Here is a 17,304-nt window from a genome sequence, read left to right as displayed (position 1 = left end):
ATCTCAAGATCCGAATACACTAGGGAAAGTAAAAGCTAAACTAACTAAATGATGAATGCTAATCACTAGGGGGAATCAAGCAGGGGAAAGGGAAGGGGAGTGTTGGGGGAAGGGCCCTCAGTTTACGCAGGGGAGTCAGGGAGTCATTTCAATAAGATTCCATTTCAGTGGAAAACTGGAGGAGAGGAGGTGAGCCACGTAGATCTCAGGTGGGAGAGAGAATTCCAGAAAGATGGAACAGTCTGAGCAAAGACTCTAAAGTAAGATTGTGCCTGGCATTTTCTTTTTATTAGTGAATCTTTTTTAAATTTTATTTTTATTTACTTATTTTGCTGGACCAGGTCTTAGTTGTGGCATGTGGGATCTAGTTCCCTGACCATGGATCGGAACTGGGCCCCCTTCATTGGGAGCATGGAGTCTTAGCCACCGGACCACCAGGGAAGTCCTTGAGCCCAGCATTTTTGAGAAACAATCTACAAGTTGTGGCTGGAGCAGAATGTGTGAGAGGGGAGCAGTATACGCTGGCATGATGGGAAGCCAGATCACATGGGGCCTTGTGGACCATGGTTAAGACTTTGGCTTTGACTCCGGATAAAATGAAGAACTGTGGCAGAGTGTTGAGCAGGAATGACATGGTTTGATCTGCAATTGAAATAGTTCAGTCTGGATGCTGTGTTTTATTTTTCCTTTTATTTTTTTTTTGAAGAAAATTGAAGTATAGTTGATTTACAATATTGTGTTAATTTCAGGTGTACAGTAAAGTGATTTAGTTTCATATATATATATTTTTCAGGTTATTTTCCATTATAGGTTACTATAAGATATTGACTAGTTCTCTGTGCTGTATAGTAAATTAGATCCTTATTGTTTATAGGTAGTAGTGTGTATCTGTTAATCCCATACCCCTAATTTATGCATCCCTCTTACCCTTGGGTAACCATAAGTTTGTTTTCTATATCTGGCAATCTATTTATGTTTTACAAATAAGTTCATTTGTATCACTTTTTTAGATTCCACATATAAATGAAATCATATGGTATGTTTTTCTCTGACTTCACTAAGTATAATAATGTCTAGGTCCATGTTGCTGCAAATGGCAATTTTCATTCGTTTTAATGACTGAGTAACATTCCATTGAATATCTACATATCTGTATCTACATCTATCTATACCACATCTTCTGTTATATTGGGTTATAGCCAATTAACAAGATTGTGATAGTTTTAGGTGAACAGAGAAGGGACTCAGCCATACATATACATGTATCCATTCTTCCCCAAACTCCCTCCCCATCCAGGCTGCCACATAACATTGAGCAGAGTTCTCTGTGCTATATATACAGTAGTGTGATGTATCACATCTTCTTAAGCCAGTTGTCTATCGGTGGGTAGTTGGGTTGCTTCCATGTCTTGGCTATTGTAAATAGTGCTTCACTGAACATTGGGGTGCATGGATCTTTTCAGACTAGAGTTTTCATCTTTTCTGGTTATATGCCCAGGAGGGAGATTGCTCAGTCACGTGGTTTCTCTAGTTTTTTAAGGAGCCTGCATACTATTGTCCATAGTGACTGCACCAAGTAGGAGTGTTCCCTTTTCTCCACACCCTCTCCAGCATTTATTATTTGTAGACTTTTTGATTATTGGCTGCTACGTTTAGATGACATTGTGGGAGGATAAAGGCAGAAGCATGGAGGAGGCTTATTGACATAGTCCTGGGGTAAAAATGATGGCAGCTCAGGCCAGGATGGTAGAGGTGGAGGAGATGAGAAGTGGTCAGATTCCAGATAGAGTTTGAAAGTGTTGAAAATGTTAGTCACACAGTCATGTCCAACTCTTTGTGACCCCATGGACTAAAGCCTGCCAGACTCCTCTGTCCATGGGATTCTCCAGGCAAGAATATTGGAGTGGGCTGCCATTCCCTTCCATAGAGTTTGAAGGTAGAGCCAATAGCATTTGCTGATGGATTGGATTGAGGGCTTAAGAGAAAAGGATGAATTAAAAATGATGCTCAGGACTTTGGCTTATGCAGTTGGAGGAACAGAGTTGCGTTAGAGAGATTGAGAAGGTTGTAGGTGGGTTTGGGAAAGGAAGTAGACACAGGTCAAATGTTGGGGTTTTGGCATGTTGAATTTGAGGAACTTCTCTGACATCTAAGTGGAAAGGTAGAGTAGACAGTGGAATAGATGAACTTGGAATTGATGGAATAGGCCTAAGTTGACCTTTGATTGGCAAAGGGTAGGGGTCTGGGCAGCTGCATGGAGGCAGGGCCCCAGCTAGCTCCTTCACTCTGTTCTCAGGGCTGGAGCTGGATCAGGTACAGGATCCATCTTTGGACAAAGCTGAGATTCTCCCTTCCTTTACTGTCTCCTTGGTTTGTCTGTCTTCCTCAGGTCCTAGGCTCCCTGTAGTACTTTGGCTGCTCAGAGTTCCACAGCTCTTGGCCCCTCTCACTGTCTTTTTCCTTTAGGAAGCTCTGGGAAAGAAGGAGCAGGCTAGACTCCAAAGTTGGGTGGAGGGTAGGTTGGTTGCAGTCAGCCTGGAGTTCCCTCAGGGTCACTGGCTATTGGCATCAATTTCAGAAATAACTTATAAGAATAAAGTGCTGGGAATACTGCAATTAGTATGTTCTTTGAACCCATAAGTACAATTAACATCTTCTTTGGAGGTTACATTTCTCATGTTTGCAGAAGGGATTTTTTTTCCTTGTGATGGTGTAGTAACACGTACAAGTAAAATAGTGCATAAATACTAGAGTCTTTCTTGGACATGTGCCTGAGTCTTCTTTTCGGATTCTCCATTTTCTATCTTGGTGCTGTCAGGTCCCTGGAGGGTACTACCTGTTCCCATCTCCTCCTGATGCAGAGGGTCACTTAGGTTTTCCAAACCAAGAAACCCTCAGATGACTTAACTTCTGTAATTGCTTAGCAACCCCACTTGGTACCAGTGGGCTGGAGAGTGACCTACTGTTTCCCAGGTGTGTGGCAATATCACAGATGTTCTTGGCATGTGGCTAAGCAGCCAATCACAGACAAAATCAAATTTGCGTGCCCTGGTGCACATGGAGATGTTGTAGTTATTAACCAGAATGAACCCTCTTCTTTCCTTGATAACTAACACTATTCCTTAACCTTGTTCTTATGGACTGCACATTGTGTACATGGATATACTGGCAGGAAGCATGGAATTATTTATTTTCTCATCACGTTCTTCTGACATAATTGCATAGAAACCTTATGGCGCTTTGGAGATCTTCTGTTTATGAGTCACAGAAATTAACTTTCTTTTCATAAGAGGTCTTTATAAAAAGGAAAAATAGAGCCAAAAGCCTGTTCTTTGAACTTAAGTTGCTTTTCTTAACTCGCTGAAACCTGAATCTGGATGTCTGTTAGTCTTAGCCTTGCTTTAGCTTTGAATTTCAATTATTCAGCCTCTGCACCCAAGAGAATGCCTGAAACAAATGTCCCAACCTGGATCTCACCATTATTGAACTCAGTCATTTTTCTCCCCTCTCCCTGTTGCCCAGGTAGTCCTGAAGGGACTATGGGGAAGCCACAGAACTCTGTAATGAAATAGCCACCTAGGCTCTTATAAAAATGTTTGGAGACCCTAGGTATGAAGGAGATTACAATGTCTCCGGATGCTATATGTTAATCAACTGAAAAATAATATTAAATAGAAAATAAGTATAAGGAAGCCCAACAAAGTTGTTTTTTCCATAATGATTATATAATTCAATTCTATTTCTGAAATACCAAACCTCAAATGCTTTCAGCTACCTTTTTTTTTTTGGGGGGGGGGTGCCTAGCTTCATAGGAATCCTTAGCATGGGATGAATTTGTCTATTGGGTAAACCATTGCTGTTGCCAATGAATATTTTGTCACCGTGTTTAGCTCCAAAAGTAACTGGGGGTAAAATGTGTTCTTGGGATGTTCATTATCACTTTATAATTCCTGGAACAACCTTTAAGAGAACTATTTTCTATTTAAAATGACTGAGCTTACAGCTTGGTCTCATTGCCGTTAAGAGAAAGAAGGTACTGGGAATTTCTTGGCAGTCCAGTGGTTAGGACTCTGTGCTTCCTCTGCAGGGGGCCTGGGTTCAATCACTGGTCAGGGACTAGCTTCTCTCAGAGCTAGGACCACAGGCAATTGCTGATCATTGAATGGGTTGGGAAAGATGAGACTTTCAGTTGAAATGGAGCTGGGCTGCTGGAGCAGGGGGGTCGACTAGAGTTAAAAATGCCCAGGACAGCATGTACAGTGGGGCAAAGCCCAGAGAGCCCAGGTCAGGGTCCACACCAGTCTGGTGCTGAGGGTAAGGTGTGAGAAAAAGCAGAGGGGTATATTGGAACCCTTCCCAAAATGAAAAGAAGGAAATGGAAAGTAGTTCTTGGGGACGACAAGGTGGGGAAAAGAGAGAAATTCAGGAACTCATTCAGGCAAGCATTTGACTCAGCAAGCATAAGACTCAAATTAGGAGACCTAGGGATTTCTTGTGGTTGAGTGGTTAGGACTCGGTACTTTGACTGCTGAGAGCCTGGGGTTTGATCCCTGGTTGGAAAACTAAGATCCTTCACGCTGCGTGTCATGGCCAAAAAAAAAGAACAGAAAAGAAAGAAAACCTAGAGAATGTACAACAAATATCAATTTTGTTCAAAAGTGCTTTATATCCATTGGTACTGCAAAAACTGGTCCCAGGATATGCACAGCCCCAAATAGACAGGTGTGAGCAGCTAAGTGGTGGAGTCTGACTGATGGTAAAGCTAAGGGATCTGGGAGAGGAGCTGATTCACTTGGTCTGATGAGCCCAGTGGAAAGGTGCACGTTTTATCTGAGATAGAGATGAAAATGAATAGAGAAACTCTTGTTTGTCCATGCCACCTTAGACTATGGAATAGTCCAGGACCTGAGTGGTAACCAGGTGCCAACCTTGTTCACAAAACACCTACTGGCAAAGGTGCTGGCTCGTGCAGTACATAGACTCAATGCATGGTTAGAGCACGTGGCTGAGTCCCACCCAGTCTCAGATCTGGATCTCTAACCCCTGGACTTCTGACTGTCCCGGGGTCTTGAGAGGTTCAAATTCCTCTTTGTGTGGCCATGGGGATTTGGAGAAGGCAATGGCAACCCACTCCAGTACTCTTGCCTGGAAAACCCCATGGATGGAGGAGCCTGGTAGGCTGCAGTCCATGGAGTCGCGAAGAGTCTGACACGACTGAGCGACTTCCCTTTCACTTTTCACTTTAACGCATTGGAGAAGGAAATGGCAACCCACTCCAGTGTTCTTGCCTGGAGAATCCCAGGGACAGCAGAGCCTGGTGGGCTGCCACCTATGGGATCGCACAGAGTCGGACACGACTGAAGCGACTTAGCAGCAGCAGTAGCAGCAGCAGTTCCATTGTCCTACTGTATTGCTGACAATGCTTTCTTGTGCAGCTAAGATCAGTTAAGAGCAGGAACCTCCCCCTCTTGCCCCCACCATGATTACTGATAGCTCTTGGCCAGCTTTTACTGGTCTGGTCTCACAAGTCATGTTTGGGCATCCTGGTAGCTTTAACTTTTAAGTGTTGCAGTGCCATTCTGTCAAAAGGACTGAGGGCAAGGTCCCCAAACACCAGACTGAGTGCCCTTGAAAGACCCCATGCATATTTGTGCTTGAAGCATTTCCTCCTGACTGACGGTCAGCAGGGGTCCCACACAAGCCAGGAGACTCCTGTTCTCTCCTCCTGCAAATGGAGTTCTTGTTTTCCTGATTATTAGGGTCACTTTCCTCTCCTCTCTTTGTTTGGAAATCCTTATTTCAATTGACCCAAGGACTTGCTTCTTAGCCCCCCAATACTTCTTTTTACTATATTTTATTGCAATTCAAAATAACATAGAGTGCCATTTTAGACATTTTAAGTGTACAATTCAATAGCATTAATCACATTTACAGGGTTATACAGCTATCATTGTAAAAATATTTTATCACTCTAAACAGACACTCTGTACCCATTAAGCAATAACTCCCCATCCCCCACTCCCTCCAGTCCCTGGTAACCTCTAATCTAATCTGTCTCTATGAATTGATGTATTCTAGATATTTCATATAAGCAGAACCATATAAGCTTTTTATGTCTGGTTATATAATTTATAATGTTTTCAAAGTTCATCTAAAGTTGCAGCTATGTTTTAGAACCTCATTGCTTTATAAAACTGAACAATGTTCTATTGTATGGATTTTCTTTATTCATTCACCTGCTGATAGACACTTGGGTTGTTTCCACCTTTGGGCTATGGCAAACAATGCTGTTATGAATGTGGGTGTACACATATATGTTTGAGTTCCTGTTTTCAATTCTTTGGGGTATATACCTGGCACTAGAATTGTTGGATCATATGGCAATACTACTTTAGAGGAACCAGCAAACTATTTTCCACAGAGGTTCCAGCTTTTTATAGTCCCACAAGCAGTGTATTTCAGTTTCTCTACATCTGTGCCAACACTTATTATTTTCCATTTTAAAAATTATAGCCATCCTGCTGGGTATGATATGGTATCTTCTGTGGTTTTGAATTGCATTTCCCTGATGACTACTGATGAGCATCTTCTCATGTACTTATAACTCATTTATATATCTTCCTTGGAGAAATGTCTATTCTAGTCCTTTGCTCATTTCAATTAGGATGTTTGTCTTTTTGTTGTTGAATATTAGGACTTTTAAAAATATCTTTCAAGATATCAAACCCTCATCAAATATATGATTTGCAAATGTTTTCTCCCATATGTGAGTTATTTTTTCCACACTTTTTCCCCCTAAATGTCTATTTTGTTCTTTATATCTTCTTTTTCTTCACCGAAACTTTCTATTTTTCCATTTATGTCAAGAGTCCCAGATTTCTTATTGGAGCACCTTTTTTTTTGCCATGCCACATGGCTTGCTGGATCTCAGTTCCATGACCAGTGCTTGAACCTGGGCCATGGCAGTAAAAAATCTAGAATCCTAACCACTAGGTCACTAGGGAATTTCCAGAATTCTTTAAAATTAGCTTGGGGATAGATCCCAAGTCTAGTTTTGTTTTTTAAGCCTATAGCATCCAGAATTCTCAGGTGGTCTCCCACTGAAGTACCAACTAGGCCCAACCCTGCTTAGCTTTGTAGATCAGATGAAATTTAGTGACTTCAGGGTGGTATGGCTGTAGTTTTTACATTCTTTTGATAGAGTGTTGATGCAAAAAAACTTGAAAAGATCCTTGACATCAAGAGTCATTAGGAAAATACACATTAAAACCACAGTGAGATCATACTTCACACTCACTCGCTCAGTCATGTCCAACTCTTTGTGACCCCATGAACTGCAGCCCTCCAGGCTCCTCTGTCCATGGGGATTCTCCAGGCAAGAATACTGGGGTGGGTTGCCATGCCCTCCTCCAGGGAATCTTCCCAACCCAAGGATCAAACCCAGGCCTCCCGCATTGCAGGTAGATTCTTTACCAACTGAGCTACCAGGGAAGCCCCTCACTAGGATGGTAATGATCAAAAAGACAAATGCAAGTGCTGGTGAGAACTGTGAATAAGTCAGAACTCTTATATATTGCTAGTGCAATGGGAAAAATGGTGCCATCAATTCGTAAATACAGAAATTCCTCAAAAGATTACACATAAAGTTACTGTTATGGCATAACAATTCCAACCCTAGGTATATATCCAGAAGAACTGAATACACAGATCCACAGATCCATACAGACATTGTATAGGAATGTCATAGCAGCATTATTAGCAATAACCCAAAGGAGGGACTAATCTAACTGTCCCTTGAGGAAAGAATTACAAAGTATGGAATATTCATACAATAGAGTATTATTTGGTCAAAAAAAGGGATGAATTCCTGATACACGTTCCTCATTTATGAACTTGGAAACACTATACTGAGAGAAGCCATTTGCCAGACACATATTTTGTGATTCCATTTATATTAAATGAACAGAATAGGCCAACATATCTAGAGCTTCGGATGATGGGGAAAAGGGAATGATGGCTAATGGATACAGGTTTGTTTAATTTTGTGGTGATAAACATGAAAAGAAAATTATTATAGTGATGATTGTACAACAGAGTGAATGCACAGAACACCACTAAATTATAGTTGTTTTTAAAATTTTTGGCCACACCCCATGGCATGTGGGATCTTAGTTCCCAGACCAGGGATCTAACCCATGCCATCTGCAGTGGAAGTGTGTAGTCTTAATTACTGGACCACCAGGGACGTCCCTAAATGATATACTTTAAATGGCTGAATTGTGTGATATGCAGATTATATTACAGTAAAGCTGTTTAAAAAATGAAAAGAATATGCTAGGGACCATATGTGAGCCATATTTCCTGTTGTTAACTAGCTAGTCCTTCCCAGAAAAAGTTTGCTGACTCCAACTTGGGCCCAGCCCTCTCAGCTTACCTCTAAGGAGGCTCTGACCTGCTCATGCTTCGCCCTGCATCTGCTGCAGATGCTCTAACCCATCCCTTGTTAACACACAGCAGCATCCCGAAGTTAGCAATCTGCTGCCTAGAGGATTTTGAGATGAAATCCCAAAGCCCTATTGCTCAAGGTTTCCTAATCTTAAGTAATAAACTCTTGGGGAGACTCCAGGGCAATGAGAAACCTCCTCTTCCCATCAGATGGCCCCAGGGCCTCCTTCTAGCCCCGTGCCCCTTGGCATTTCAGAACACAGCTTCTTTTCTGCACGGAAACCTACTTCTGACACTCTGCAACATTTACAAATTGCTTCAGGACAAGAAATCCTTAGAAGGTACATTAAGTAAGACTTTGTATCCCTTATCATAAAACATTTAAAGTAAAATTTAAACATGGATTTGAAGCAGAGATTGTAGGGTGTTTCATCTTGCTTCTTCAGGATTAAAGGTGCCTATGAGCCTCTTGCCATGAAAATAGCCTCGTGGTAATGCTTTGCTTTGCTCGAAGGAATGTTGGTGAGAGGTTTTTGTGCCTGCCTCTTCGTTTCTGGTCTTTTGTTGGGTACTTTGGCAGTTCTGCTCCCACAAATGAAACTGTGATCTCTTTCTTGGAAGCAGGAGTATATGCTTCAAAAAATACAATGTGCCATAATGTGCGGGTGACGTGACTGTCTTCACCAGGGGTGCATCCTTCCTTCACGGCACCCTTTCTCCACAGACAGGGCCAGGGGCCTGGGAAGCAGAGCCAGGCCTGGAGGGGCCGGTGTCTGTGGAGCCCCTCCAGCTTTGTGTCTCGTACACGTCCCGGCCTCCACCCTGGTTTGTTGTGGGCATCCAGGTTGTCCTCATTCTCCAACCCCCTTTTTTGTTCCCCTTTGTAGCAACTCCAGGCCATTCTTCGTAGCAAGCTCCACCTTGGCCTCCAGGACTGGATCCAGGGTCCGGGCCTGGGTCCCTGATTCTTGGCAGAGAACTCCCACGGCAAGTGCTCACCACCTCCTCTTGCTGGTGCTGGGTTTCCGAAAAAGAAGCCCAAAAGTGTGGCCCAAGCTCTCCAAAACAGGAAATTTGCTCTTGACCCTTTATTCTAACAATGTGTATGTTAGTTGCTCAGTCATGTCTGACTCTTTGCTACGCCATGGACTGGAGACCACTGCCAGGCTCCTCTGTCCATGGAATTCTCTAGGCAACAGTACTGGATTGGGTTGCCATGTCCTTCTCCAGGGGATCTTCCTGACCCAGCGATCACACCCTGGTCTCCTGCATTGCAGGTGGATTCTTTACCATCTGAGCCACCAGTCACCATCTAATAGGATGCTGACTCTATTAGTCCCTTCTCTCTTTTTCTCAGAAGTTTCTGTTGGAAAATTAGTCACTGCCTCGTTGGAGTAGTTTTTGATAGGTTTGGGTTTTCATTTTGTTGTTTTTGAGACAAAGGATATGCTTGACTCAAATCCATCCCTACACAACAATAGAGGCCAAGAGATGTAGGTCCAGGTAGGGCTGAGAAAACCTGTTCTCCTGGGGCTGTGCCTGGCACTTGGGTAACCTTGAAGATCACAGCAAGCTGTTTGAAGCACCCTGAACTCCAGTAGAAAGCCTCAGATGCCAGACTCAAAATGTTCATTTCCCAGTGTTCAGTCAAGTTGCCCAGCCCATTTCTGCGGCCAGGAAACCCAGAGACAGTGGAGCTATTTGTTCGGAGATTCTTCAGTGAAGTTGATGAGCCACTCTCTTTCCAGGAGTGCTTGAAAATGCCAAGAAACTTCATGGATCGTTTCACTGTGCTTGATTCCCTCCCGGGTCATGGTTGGCCTTCGTCCCAGGCCTCCTCTGGTAGCCAACTCCCTCATTCCAGCAATCATTTCTTTGCAGGAGTTTGCTTCTAACCTTTCAGCGTGTGTCCCAAATATTTAGGGATGGACTCAATCCAGTAGAATGATTTCTTTCCTTGAACTCATTGAAATGACTTAGGATAAATGAAAGCTGTAAGCTGAATAAACATTGCCGGTGTCTCGGCCCAGTCCCTGCTGGCTAGAGCCTCCCCAGTCAAGCAGTTCCTGGGGCCCCTTCCGTTCTCTCACCTTCCTTGGCGATCCAAGGGCACCTGGGATGGAAGGATCCAGGCCCACATGCAGGGCTTCTTTGTAAGGTGCCAGTCAACGCTGCTCCTGCAGCAATCAAGCCTGGAGGTTTCTGTATGTGTCTGTTCGTTTCCTTCAGGTTTATTATGGGGCGTGACACCTGTCATTGATTATCTGACCATGCAGCCTGGCTTGGCTGTCTGAGGAGGGAAAGAGTTGGCTTCCCTGTGGATGGGAGCAGGGCCCAGGGCTGGCACAGGGCAGGGCTACATCAGGCTCCCTGGCTCTGTTTACTGCTTGCTATTTTGAGACTTTCTTTGCATGGAAATGTCGCATGGCTCCAGTGCTCGAAAGAAGTGTGAGCTGAGAGCCACGTGAGGGAAACATTTTGGATGTGTTGACACGTTCTGTTTATCTTCCAAGACTCTGTTCGTTGGTGTCTGCTGCCCAGGCAAACTGAGGAAAAATGGAGGTCTGTGGAGATTAGATTACCTGACTCCTTCAAGGCCAAAAAAAAAAAAAGGAAAGACAGGATAAAGAGATAAAAAAGAACCACCACTCAGTCCCATTTTTCGTCACAGTCCATGGGAACATGTGTATTTAGAGACCTAAATTGGGTCTCCGCTTTCATTCGCCTCAGCACTCAATGTGTGTGAGTGGAAACTGTCCCAGAAGCCCTTTCTACTTAGGGGTTATTACAGTGGAGTCTCTGGGAAGGCTATGAGAAGAGCCTTTTTTTTGCCTCTACGATGGTATTATGATTTTGAAGAGAGATCCATTTTCTTCCCAGAGGCCTGACTGCTTGTAAAAGGGGAAGCACACACCCAGGATTTGCAAAGAATGTCTTCCAGTGCTGGAGGAAGGACAGGGAGCTGCAGGCAAGAAGCAAATGGCCAAGAGTGCCCACGCCCACCCTCAGGAAAATGAGAAAGTGTATTAAGCACAGGAAGGAGCCATTGAGGCCAGCTTTTCCATCTTTGGAGGATTTACTTTAATCACATCTTTCAGCCCTCTCTCCATCCCCAACGCTTTCTGACCTCTCCTTGAACAGACCTAGGTGTCTCTCTCTGGAGCCGGCCCTGTTCTCACGCGGGCTCTGTTGCCCGGCCTCTGATAAGCTGTTCCATATGCCTGGGCCCTTTGTTCTCACAGTGCTAGGTTTTACAGCTTCCCAGTGACTTGGAGTTTTCTTAGTTTGGCAATGGGATCTTTGGGGATTTGCACCTCCGGCTAATGTACGAATTATTTTCCCTGTTGCATCATGTCCGTTCCTAATTTTGCAAACATCATATAAGGACTCACCAGAGGGGTACAGGAAGGAATAGAGAGTCTTGATTCCCCAGGCAAACCTCTCAGGCACCATCTCGGACAACACAAGACTTTTGTCCTCGTACATTAAAGAGACACAGAAATGTCCCACCACAGCTACGAATGTTTAGGACTCACCTGTAGTCTGCTCACCCAGCAGATAGGCCAGCTTCTAGAACTGAACGCAGTGAACAGGGAAAGCACATGACTTAGAGAAATAAGCTGCGGAAGCTTCAAGGGGGTGGGAAGTTACAAGGGAGTATAGGTGGCTACCCTCACTCCCTCATCAGAACAGGGGACTGCAGGCTTAGTCTCTCCAGTGCTATTCGTTTGATGTTAGTGCCTTTAAATAACTTCAGTCTTGCTTTTTGAAGCAACCAGTGCTACAAATATACAGAGGGCCTAATAGTTGTTTTCACATCTATGCTGGCCTAATATACCTTGGAAACAGCATGGTACAAAGCAGTGGTTTTACTGCTGTATATTAGATTCACCTGGGGAGCCTTTACAACCTACCCCTGCCTGGAGCCCACCTCCAGGGACTCCACTTTAATTGGCTGGGGTGGGGCCTGGGTGTTGGGAGGGTTGAGTACTCCCCAGCTGATTCTAATGTGCAGCCACGGTTAAGAGCCACTGGCTTAAATGAAAGGACATGGTCTTTGGGATTAGTCAGAACTAGGTTCAAGTCATGCCTCTTCCCCTTAATAACAGTGGAGTCTCTCGAGCTTCAGCTTCCTTGTCTATAAACTTGGGAGAACAATCCTCTAGCTGTCAGAGGGAATGAGCTAAATGTATACAAAGCCCTTCGCAATGTCCGGTGCATGATATTCACTAAATAAATGTTACTCTGCTGAACACATGTATGCTAATCTTTAAACCAGTAAACTCTAATAGTTTGTAGAAATGATCCTTATTTAAGTTTTATATAGATGAAAATGGACTTCCCATGAGGCGCTACTGGTAAAAAATAAATAAATAAAACAAAAACCTGCCTGCTAATGCAGGAGATGGAAGAGACACTGGTTCAGTCCCTGGGTTGGGAAGATCCCCTGGAGGAGGAAATGGCAACCCACTCCAGTACTCTTGCCTGGAGATTTCCATGGACAGAGGAGCCTGGCAAGCCATAGTCCATGAGGTTGCACACATAGATAAAAATATGTGAGGTAGGAAAAAAACTAAGGTTGTGGAAGAATACTTCACTGAAGGTTTACCATTTAGACTTAGGTTTTCTGGCCTAGAAGAATTTGATGGCATCTTCCTCCAGGAATCAGACCTTAAAAAGTGGGACCCACATGAAGTGCAGTACAGAGTTTATAAATATTTGGTTGTACATTTTTCAGATGAAGGAGGCAGTTTGATAAGAGATCATATAAAAAAGATCTTGGGGGTCTGAGCTAACCACAGATTAAAGAAGGGCAAACAGTGCCATGTGAGTGCCGAGAGATGTAGCATGCTCTCATAAGGTCCAGAGGAAGCGGCAGAGCAAGTCCCCTTCAGAGGATGCACCCGCTCCTGGGCATCACAGGGACTTCGGTGAATCCACAGGAGGGCGATGAAGTGATTGAGTGGAAGGAGTGTCACGTGGAGGGTGGTTAAAGGAACCAGGGATTTGCAGAGGCTCCATTGACTGTCTTCAAATCCTTATCAAGTGGAAGGGTTTGGCTGTTTCCTGTAGTACCAGGGGGCAGGACTAAAATCTCTGGGTGGTAATTCTGAGCACTTTTAGCTTATCATTGGATGCTGGCTCCAGGGAGATCACACTGGTCATTCTGAGAGACTGTGATTCTAGAAGGTTACTATATATATGTATTTTTTAGTGTTCTATTTGTTTATTTTTTTGCCCTTCCATGAGGCATGTGTGATCTTAGTTCCACGACCAGGGATTGAACCTGGGCCCTTGGCAGTGAAAGAGCCGAGTCCTAACCTCTCTTGGATGGCTAGGGAATTCCCACATCCTAATTTCTTTTATTTTTTTAGTGGTAAGAATAAATAATATTTAAATTTTTTAATTTTATTGAAGTATAGTTGATTTGCAATGTTGCATTAATTTCTGCTGTACAACAAAGATTCAGTTATACATAAATATTTTTTTCCTATTCTTTTCCATTATGGTTTATCACAGGATGTCAAATATTGTTCCCTGTGCCAGAGAGTAGGACCTTGTTGTCTATTCATCCTATATATAGTAGTTTGCTAATCCCAAACTCCCAATCCTTCCCTCCCCCACCCCCAATACCCATTGCTAACCATAAGTCTGCTCTGTGTGAATGTTTCTCTTTCATAGATATGTTCTTTTTTGTTATATTTTAGATTCCACATATAAGTGAAATCATATGGTATTTCTCTTTGTCTTTCTGACTTACTTCATTCAGTATGATAACCTCTAGGTCCATCCATGTTGCTGCCAATGGCGTTATTTCATTCTTTGTTATGGCTGAGTAGTATTCCATTGTATTGCATATATAATTATATATACATATACATACATACATACATACATACATATATATATTAGAAGTGTTAGAAGGTTCCTGTGTTTAAAAGATTCTTCTTTCACATGAATCATCCACGACCTAGTGGAGTCTCTGTCACTGACCAGCTGTATGATCCTAGATAAGTCACTTAATCTCTCTGGGCTTTAGCAGTTTGGCTGGTATCAAAGGACTCTGGCAACAATATTTATTGAGCAGCTACTATGTATTAGTCGCTGTACTCAGCTATTTCTGCCGCCTAGGACATTACTGATTCACAGCATTTCCTCTTTGTCGTGTTCACCACAGCCTCCCCAGATCATCCCACTCTAAGCCTAGGTGACAGAATGGAACTAAAGGAACAGGCATAGGGTTTTTAAACCAGAACACTAGAAGATGAAGGAAACCTGCCTGTGTGGTTTGATGAGGCTAACTGGGAATTAAATCCAGATTTATCCCTGAAGAGGATAAATGCTCCATAGAAGAGGGTTTTTAAGAAACTCCATCATAAGCTGCTTTTCTATATAAGATTTGTGGATCAAAAGCATTTTCTACACATGCATATGGGTATATTATGTAGGCATATAGCAGACTTTGCGAACCTCTGATTCCATGCCTAATTATATCCAGCCCTGGCAAAATTCAGTCAAAAGTTTGTAAATCTGTGGGAGGGGGACAGGTTAGATTGAGTTTGCTAGCGAATTGCCAAGGACTCTGGGGCAACCATGAAGTACTATCTGCAGCAATCAGCCTTGAGGGGCCCTAACAGAAAGATAAACCTGGAGTTGGCCTGGATCTTTCTCAGTCTAGAGTTGGTGGAGTGGATTGAGTGAGTCTGGCCCAGAGTGAGCCAAGGGTCAGCTTGCGCTGGGAGAGACTTAGTCCATCTTGCCTCCAATTTCCCAGGAACCTCTGACATTTTTTGATTTCCACCTCTGTGCTCAGAACTGGCAGTAGACATGTAGATGAGCTTTGCGGAGGAGCAGACATCCAGCCTGTTTTGCTTCCTCCTTGTAGCTAAGGGAATCCATCCACAGGCCACTTAGGAGGACTGGGCCCATTGGCCTCAGTCAACCCAGTGGTTCCAGCAGCCCCTTCTAGGCACCCAGCACTCTTCAGTACCTTGTGGACCTGGAACTTCTGGTTCTGATGATCTGTCAGTTGCCTGACAGATCTGGTGATATCTGAGGCTTTCTGTTTTGCTTCCTAGATTCAGATTCATCATGTAACTTCTTGATTGAGTGAACAATGTCTGGTCTCTCCCAGAAAGCCTGGTACTTAGGCTGCCATGCTGCTGATCTGGGAGTCTAGAGACTGGAGTCCTAGCCCCAGCTTAAGAATTAACTGGCAGCAAAACTTTGGCCAAATCACTTCCCCTTTCTGGGCCTCAGTTTTCTCCTCAATAAAATTAAGGAGTTGGCCTGGCTGATACTCTGGTTTTCTGTTTCATTTTCTCTCCCGTTTTGTATCTTTCTGTCCCTTTTGTGTACTACACCAATTTATCTTTCTACTTGTCATTTTTTTTCTTTTTCTCAGCACCCTCTCCTCACTCTCCTCCCCCACTGCCAACCCCTGACTCTTCCTTTTATCATTTTTTCAGTTGCCTTCTATCTTCCATGTCCCTCCCAACTGTCTTCTTCCTGATCTGCTATTCCCAGTCTCCTACATGCCCTCTGTCTTTTTCTTAAAAGCCACCGGAAAGAATGAAGCATATTTGGAAAATAGAATTCAGTGTTGAATTCAGTGCTATAGTCCATTCTCTCAATTATCTGTTGTGGGTTGCTTGAAGATAAAAACAGAGCCCCAGTACCTTACCCTTCCTTAAGAAGCAGTCACTGTAAACAGGAGTTGCCTTTGATAACTGTTTGTGACCTACAATCGACATTGGTTTTGTGGGTCAGTAGCCACCACGGAGGAGAGGTTCCCTACCCTTGACTGTGGCATCTGACCCACTTGGTTAGCTCAGGCTATCAGCAGGGCATTGCTAAAGATAGCTGGACCTGGTGGGGGCCTCTTATTTGAAGCCTGGGACTTGACGAACCTGTGAGAAGAGAAGGGGTGCCTTGCTTGTTATATCAAGCACTGGCCTTACACGTCTCAGCTTTCAGTTTTCATGAAGACAAGAGTCCTTCCATAATGCCCAGAGATTTCTGAATCACTCAAACTTGGGGGGAAGGGTACGTAGACTTTCTGAAAAATACTTTCAGCTACTTTTTTAGAAGCTCTTCATCAAGAAACAACTGTTAGAACCAGACATGGAACAACAGACTGTTTCAAAACTGGGAAAGGAGTACACCAAGGCTGTATATTGTCACCCTGCTTATTTAACTTATATGCAGAGTACATCATGAGAAATGCCCGGCTGGATGACTTACAAGCTGGAATCAAGATTGCCGGGAGAAATATCAACTCCAGATATGCAGATGATACCACTCTAATGGTAGAGAGTAAAGAGGAGCTAAAGAACCTCTTGATGAATGTAAAAGAGGAGAGAGGAAAAGGTGGTTTAAAACTCAACATTTAAAAACCTAAGATCATGGCATCTATTCCCATCACTTCATGGCAAATAGATGGGGAATGAGTGGAAACAGTGACAGATATTTTCATGGACTCCAAAATCACTGCAGATGGTGACTGCAGCCATGAAATTAAAAGATGCTTGTTCCTTGGAAGAAAAGCTATGACCAACCTAGACAGCATATTAAAAAAGAGAGACATCATCCCTTTGCTGACAAAGGTCCATATAGTCAAAGCTCTGTTTTTTCCAGTAGTCATGTATGGATATAAGAACTGGACTCTAAAGAAGGCTGAGTGCCAAAGAATTGATGTTTTTGAACTGTGGTACTGGAGAAGACTCTTGAGAGTCCCTTGGACAGTAAGGAGATCAAACCACTCAATTCTAAAGGAAATCAACCCTGAATATTCATTGGAAGGACTGAAGCTGAAGCTCCAATATTTTGGCCACCTGATACAAAGAGCCAACTCAGAAG

At 43.5% G+C, this 17,304-nt stretch overlaps 1 pseudogene; it reads right to left on the bottom strand.

Moving 5' to 3' along the window:
- Window positions 1-7,064: 7,064 nt before the first annotated feature.
- LOC114111785 (5S ribosomal RNA) lies at window positions 7,065-7,183 on the bottom strand (annotated as a pseudogene).
- Window positions 7,184-17,304: the final 10,121 nt, after the last annotated feature.

The sequence above is a fragment of the Ovis aries genome, chromosome X (assembly GCF_016772045.2).
Source record: "Ovis aries strain OAR_USU_Benz2616 breed Rambouillet chromosome X, ARS-UI_Ramb_v3.0, whole genome shotgun sequence".
In the NCBI taxonomy this organism is placed as follows: domain Eukaryota; kingdom Metazoa; phylum Chordata; class Mammalia; order Artiodactyla; family Bovidae; genus Ovis; species Ovis aries.
This window is presented reverse-complemented; position numbering and strand designations above follow the sequence as displayed.